This window comes from Carassius auratus, chromosome 29 (assembly GCF_003368295.1).
Source record: "Carassius auratus strain Wakin chromosome 29, ASM336829v1, whole genome shotgun sequence".
NCBI classification, from domain to species: domain Eukaryota; kingdom Metazoa; phylum Chordata; class Actinopteri; order Cypriniformes; family Cyprinidae; genus Carassius; species Carassius auratus.
The window spans coordinates 23,393,690-23,401,142 of NC_039271.1; the positions used below are offsets into that span (position 1 = coordinate 23,393,690).

Below are 7,453 nucleotides of genomic sequence, written 5' to 3' on the forward strand. Positions count from 1 at the left end.
CCAGGAGGCTCTTGCCGGCGTCCGATGGGAGCTCAATACTCAAGGCATCGAACGGATAAGCCTCGCTGACTGTAGGAGGAAAAGGTAAGGGTGTGTGGCCTGGAGGCTCACGCCAGCATCCCGAGGGAGCTTAATACTGGCGGCGTCGGATGGGTAAGCCTTTTAGACCAAAGGATGAAAAAAGTTGTCTGGCCGGGAGACTTCGCAACCATCTGACGGGAGCTCAATACTCACGGTGTCGAATGGGTAAGCCTCGCCGACCGTAGAAAGGAAAAGTAATGTGGTCTAGGCGGGAGGCTCTCACCGATGTCTGATGGGAGGTAATTACTCGCAGCATCAGACGGGAAAGCCTCTCCGAACTAAGACAGAAATGTAAAGTTGTATGGCCAGTATTTGGCCAGACAGTGAAGGAGGTTTTTTTAGTTTTTTTTTTAAACACGGAAAAGGCAAAGGTTGGATCAAGGCGGGAGCACTCTTGCAGTGCCTGACAGGGGTTCAATACTAAGAACAATTTGGTTGTCTAAAGGGTAGATGCTATGACGATTACTGCATAATTGTTTAATGAATCCAATGAGCTGCTTCCGATATAAAGTCAGAAAATCTTGGTGCAGTCATTGTATTTGAAAATTGAAGTGTGCAAAAAATAAATAGAATTTCCTGTGCCAGTGTACCTCAGATGAGTGCCATTAATCAGCGATATGGCCATTGTCAATCGTCATCTTGTCAGTGCGTGAGATCGACGATACGTATACGTATGTAATCGTGCTTGGGTGGAGGAAGAGAGAGACTCTGTTCTTGTCATGGCATGACTTTTTGCTATTTTAAACCATGCGGGTGAAAGAAAGAGAGCCTATGGAATCACCGATAGTCTAAAAGAATATACTTTCAGATGCACTGATAAACTGATGTTAAATATGAAATTATTATATTTAAAACAGCTAGTTCATGTAATCGGGTACTACGGTCATCTCGCTTGTCTTGTGAAAAATTTGCCGCATCTGCACACGGAAGTTATCTATCTAAATGATCTGGAAATCGGTCAATGGTGAAACAATAGAGGATTTCATTTAAAGTTCAACAATTAAACCCTAATATGGACGTAAACGAACATGTTAAATATAGTATTCAAAACCAGTAAATATATTTGGAGTAAGGTTTAGTTGAAACTGATGCATTGGTCGTACCCGGTCCCGACCATGCGCCTCATGATGAGACCGACACAACACCACAGAAACAAAAGAATGAGATACATTCTAACATAACTGAGGCATTAAACTTAGTTAGTGAGGCTTGTGTAAAATATTGCGCATACCAGATTACTTGTTACAGTGCAATGAAATACCTTGTATCTGCAGACGATGTACGTCTGTTTTTGGATTGAGACTTCTTCATCGCCTACAGGCTCGAATCATCCTTGCAAGCACAGGCAAGCGGAAATTAAATAACGGAGCAGTTTGGTAGCTGAATTATAGTGGCCGCCTAATAATGATAATAAAATACAATAATAGGAGAATGAGTCTAATATCGTCTTGACTATAGACCGTTTCATCGGGCGCACGCGCCTGGACCTAAGTTAACTTCCGGTCTGTGTTGTGTATATCGGTCTGGCTGCGGTGACATCTACAAACGCAGTTAAAGGCAAGGTGATGAGTAGACTGAAGTTGGGCTCAGGTGGCTGTGCCGCGGGATGTGTTTCCCATACATTTATTTATTTTTGGAGACTCACCACAATTTTAAAACTGATCGATTTTCAAAAAGGCTTCGTTAAATAAACATGAGTAACGTTACATAACGTACTGCACGTTTAATAATAATAATTCCTTACATTTGTTTAAATATCAAAACGAAGTACGGGTGTTTTTATATCGCTGTATTTCTGAAGGAAGACTTGCATGTTATATGCGTGATAAAGCAGCGTGTGAGCGTAGCTCTGCTTCATTTACAGCTGTTACTGGGGAAACCTCTATTTCTCGCACTTTATGTCTATGCTTTAAAACATCTCCTGCTGGCAAAGAATGAATTATCATTTTCATTAAGTCCGCCTGATCCACACAAAAAACACATTTTGTTTGTTATCAAAAAATATCTACTCTAGAGGGACTTGGCTGTTGTTATTGATTCTATTTGGAGTCTACCGGAAGTTAAGTTAGGTCCACAAAAGCGCTCACGCGCATTACCGTTTGTTTATGTTGATGCCGTTGAAACCATCTATAATCGATAGGTAACACTATCACCACCACCTAGGATGAATTGAAAGTGAGAAAAAAAAAATGTAAGTGACATGACATTCAGCCAAGTATGGTGACCCATACTCATAACTCGTGCTCTGCATTTAACCCATCCAAGTGCACACATACGGCAGTGAACACACAGACACACACGCCATGAACACACCCCTGGAGCAGTGGGCAACCATTTATGCTGCAGCGCCCGGGGAGCAGTTGGGGGTTTGGTGCCTTGCTCAAGGATACCACGGTCATGGTATTGCCAGCCCGAGATTCGAACCCACAACCCTAGGGTTAGGGGTCAAACTCTCTAACCACTAGGCCCATCCTCCCCCTCCTTGGCTGTGGGAAGAGTAGACAGGTTAGTAACATTTGATGGGGCAGCCTAAAAAATTAATGCGTAGTCTACTGTGTTGCCAGCTTAGCGATTGGTTGCCTAATTTGACAATTCCTTAAGCCTTTGTCCACATTAGTACGTTCCTGTTGGAAAAGCATCATTCCTCTTGTTTTGGCCTTCCGGCCTTTTTAAGCAGCCTCCAAAACTGATAAATTTGAAACACTGGTTTCACATGGTAGTATAGACTTTGGAAACAGAGGCTTCTGAAAACAATGAACATCATTTAGTATTGTAAAACATACCAATAGACCTGATTATGGCAATGACATTAATTGCAGTTATGTGCTATTTACTTCCAAGCAGTTTCTAAAGATATTTACTTGCATGCTTTTCAATATTATAGACCTAGAAAGACAACAGAATTTTTACTCACACTTGCTGTCCTGCGGCAAAACGAGGGTAGTGGTGTATTAGATAAATTCTAAGCGATCACGCCAGTAAATGGTGAAATATATCCCTAAATAAATTCATCCTGCCAGAATAATTGCATGAAACTTATGTCTGTGTGAGGTTTAAACATGCACGGTGAGGCAGATAATATCTTTGGACATTTCAGTGTGGATGACAACTATGGGAAAAAAGCCTTGGCTTCGTGGTAAAAATTGGCATCGTCATCCAACAGAACTATGTCATAACCTCATTTAACAAACTTTAAGCCACCTTCCATGGCACACGACATTTGGACACGATTGTCATATTTCTCCCTCTAGGCAGTCGTGCAGAACTTTCAAACTGGTCGTGCAGCAACTATTACCTTGGCATGTTCACCATGGTAAAATTAATAATTTTAATGAATATAATGCATGAATACATCGTCACAAATCAGATGACCCCCAAATAAAACCGTAGGTTTTATGGGACTAATCAAATAAATAATGGTTTAATAATTATTTCTCCCATAATTATTATAAACCACCATTTTACATAAATTGTGTTTGAAGAATAATGTTAAAGGTGCCATCTGTAATGTCTGGCAAAAAAATCAAGTCATACTCCACATTCCACACCAGATGGGGGCAGTATGCCTCAATAAAGTGAATTGGTCTACTCTAGATTAACAAACGAGAAACGGCATAGTCTCTATGCTCCGCCCCTACCTTCACAACAACACTAGAGCCATTTGCCTCCAGAGGAACATCGAGTGATTTTGAGACATGACATCTTCAAGCTACTCCCCTTCACCTTTACCAGTGAATATGTTCATATTCGTTTTGTTCATATTATATTTTGAGTTGTATATACACATTATTTGAATTAAATTAATTTGACAGACAGCATTCTGTCAACATCAGACAGCTGATGTTGACCAAGCTAGCGCCAACCAACGTAACCAGAGCTGCCAACTCTCAAGCATTCACCGTGAGACACACGCAATTGACTTTTTTCACACGCTTTCACGACACAAATCAGTTTTCTCACGCACAGAAAAACCACGAAGCAAAGAGGACACGGAGACCAACAGACTAGACAGAGCAGGTTAGTTATGATATAAAAAAATTATCAGATTCTGTCAATTTTATGACGCAATTCAAACAATACCGTTTTGGCACTTGTAAATGTTACATGGCAGATCCCTAGCGCACGTGAATCGATCATCTCTACTATAGTAAAAAAAAAACACGAACACTGTTGAAAGATACACTAGGCTACAAATGACCAAAATGTATTCCTCATACATAATATCGATCAATCAGTGTGTTTTTTTTTTTTATCAACGTTATGAGGTCAATAGGTCAATTTACTGTAAACTCTGAATGTTTACAGCATTAGGTGATTTTTCTTTTTTTTTTTTAGAAAACATAACACCTACCTTTAGTACCAATATTTATCCACATGAGTCAATACTAAATCAAATCACAATAATTGAACTTAATTGAAATATTAAAAAAGCGTAGCATACCAGAAATTGTACCACGTAAACATTGCAACATGTTTATGGCAGCTATGGTAACGTTAGCCAATGTCAAGCGCTAATGTTGAGCCAACATTTGCGTAAATAAATAACCAGCAGGTAGTTTTTATGTTATGGCAGAGTGATGATGATGATGATGATTACACCCCAGTGTCCAGCCAGACACAGCCTAGTCAGAGCAGTCTGACCAGAAAGAAAAAGGGTGATTCTGTAGAAAGAGGCAGAGGCAGGGGCAAATAGGGCAGTAGCAGCCAGGGCTGAAGAGGACAGGAGAGTAGAGGAGCGTCGCCGTGAGAGAATGTCCGCAACTCAGGTTAGGCTACTTGGACTTGGTGTTCCTGAAACTAAACTTTATTTATGCCCAAACACTTTGTAGTATTTCAAGTGGATTTCGCTGGCCACACATGTCATCCTGGACAGTTAGCTTATTTGAAGAGATAACCATTGAATATTATGAGTAGTAAATGTTCCACATTATGCAGTGATTATTTGCACATAATTAACCTACACCTTATGGCCTTGCAGAACCTCCTGCAAGATTTGAGCTTTGAGCAACTGAGGTCCTTCACAAATGATATTCTACAGTGGGAACCAGGCTTGGTGTTTGACGTCCTGGCATTACGCCAGAATAATGCCCCCCCTCCATCAGCTGGTCTGCCAGGGGTGCCATGGTGCACCTGTCACAACTGCAGGGACATGCCCACTGACAGGGAGAGAAAATGCTGCCGCCAGACACCAAACAACTGCATTAGCAACCTACCACTCTTTAGGGATTACTGCCTGGATGGAGGCTTCCTGCGTATTCACCGCCAGTATAGGGAAGACGTTACAGGGCTTGGCCGTGCCAGAGAACCAGGGTCAGAGAGCCGAGAGTTTCGTTATGCCGCCTATAGACATTACATTTACTGGCAGCATGGGTCCCTAGGAGCTGGGAACAGACTTGTAATACAGAGTTGTTGTGTCTGTAAAATCAGGAACACATTTCCGGATCCTCAGGGACAATACACAGGTTTTCTTCCTGGCTTTTAGTTTACCTTTTTGTTCTTAACTTTCAGTTTACATAACTATTTTTATTTAACTTTCATAAGGTTTACTGTAAATGGTGTTGTTACACTACTTTGTGTTGCATTAACCAATTTTTTCAAACTGGAAAGACTGAATTCAGTGTGTAAAAATGTTCTTTTTACCACGTGAGTAAAACTGTAACAGGTACAATAAACTTAATAAACCTTTCTGTCCGTCATTGACAATCAGACCCTGAGGCCAGTTCTTACCATTTGTGTACAAGAAAGAAAGCAGTAGAATAATTCTTGCCAGTCTGGAACAAATTACTCTCTAATAACGTTTAGGACAGACAGACTGAAACTCTGCAACATTATGTGTTATAGAATGAAAGAACTGGGGTAAAGCATGAAATGGTAGTGATAATAGGTTGGTTTCAATATTTTATTTACAAAACTTGCAAAAACTATAAACAAATTTTAGTCAGCCTGTAAAAAACATTACAGGAATTAAAATTAAATCCTAGACAAAGTAAGATATTTTCATATTTTCATGGACAGTGTTAATGTTGGTGGGTGTGCCATTGGTCCCAATCCTTCTCTCTGCCGGAGGCTTTTACTGTGACAAGTGGAAATGAACAGTTGTAAGAAGTTGTAAAATGTATTGCAATCATATTGTCATTGCCTTTTGCATGTCAGACAAAAATGAAGCAACCTGACAAGAGTGCATTTTACTCACCTATGCGTACACTGGATGCTGCAATTCTGGCTTCAATGGGGTGAACTCAACTGTAAATCAGGTCCTAAAACATACAAAACATTTACTTGTAATTATGCTTGATTGATTGGTCAAACAGGAAAACCTGACACTACTTTTCAGCCTGGAGTCCATACTTCATCAAGGGCTGTGAAACCCATCGCCACACAATGTGTCCATCAGCACAGCTCTAATCATAAGAACAAATAGACTTATATAACAGCTATAGTAGTTTTTGTACCGGTTAACTTTTTCATAAAAACATTTGGAGGTAAGGGTACATGTTCGTGTCCATTTGAAGTGTACATTCACATAGTTATGGTCATAACAAAAGTGTCACATACCCATTCTAACATGCTTGCAGTGCCTTTCCCTTTGAGGTTTACCAGGAATGGTGGATGGTGTTGGCATGTTGCACCGGTCACATTTATTGCTGTGCACTGTTTCACTGGTGGTGTAACAAAGGCCGCAAGGTACTTCAAGCAGTCATCATACACAATCGATGCCTTGGCACCAACAATGTCCTCTGCCTTCTGTAGAGTTGGCACATTTGAATCAGCTGGTGAGGCAGTGGAGCTGTCAGGATCTGTAGATGGTTCGGACTCAAAATCTGCAGTGAGGTCGTGTACAGTCTCTTCCAAACCGATTACTGGCAGCGCATCAAAATTTGGAACATTTGGTAAAGCTCCACCCAACCTGTTTCAGTCAAACAGTACAAACATGGCAATGTTACCAAAAACATGTGAACAAACATTTTCATTGCAAGGCAGTGTCTGAAGGATCTACTCTGTTTCGCAAAGTTGTGAAGAGAAGAACTGGCATGTGAGTCCTTGTATCAACATCCTAGCTGACGCATGAAAAATGTCACCTATTAACCTTATTCTTCATGCAAACAGGGGGGCTGACATGACACTGACATGTTGTCTTTTTATAAAGTTGTGCCTCCATAATCAAACAGGTTTGTGGAGTAGGTCACCAGAACAACCAGGCTGTTTTCATCAGTAAAACCTGTGTTTCAATGGTTAGTGTGAGGAGTTTTGCCTTCACATTTCATGAAAATAGAATGGATGTGTATGAAGGCAAGTGTCATAACGGAAGTTTATACACATACAAGGAAGTAAAAAAAAATAAAAAATGCATGTGTCAGAATAAGGTGAACAG

The 7,453-nt window shown here is 40.6% G+C and overlaps 1 long non-coding RNA gene across 1 annotated transcript; it reads right to left on the bottom strand.

The window, feature by feature from the left end:
• Window positions 1-6,087: 6,087 nt before the first annotated feature.
• On the bottom strand, window positions 6,088-7,222 carry LOC113048638 (uncharacterized). The gene is made up of 3 exons (XR_003276523.1): window positions 6,637-7,222; window positions 6,275-6,338; window positions 6,088-6,154 (listed from the first exon to the last, which is right to left on the bottom strand). It is a non-coding gene; the product is annotated as an uncharacterized LOC113048638 (long non-coding RNA).
• Window positions 7,223-7,453: the final 231 nt, after the last annotated feature.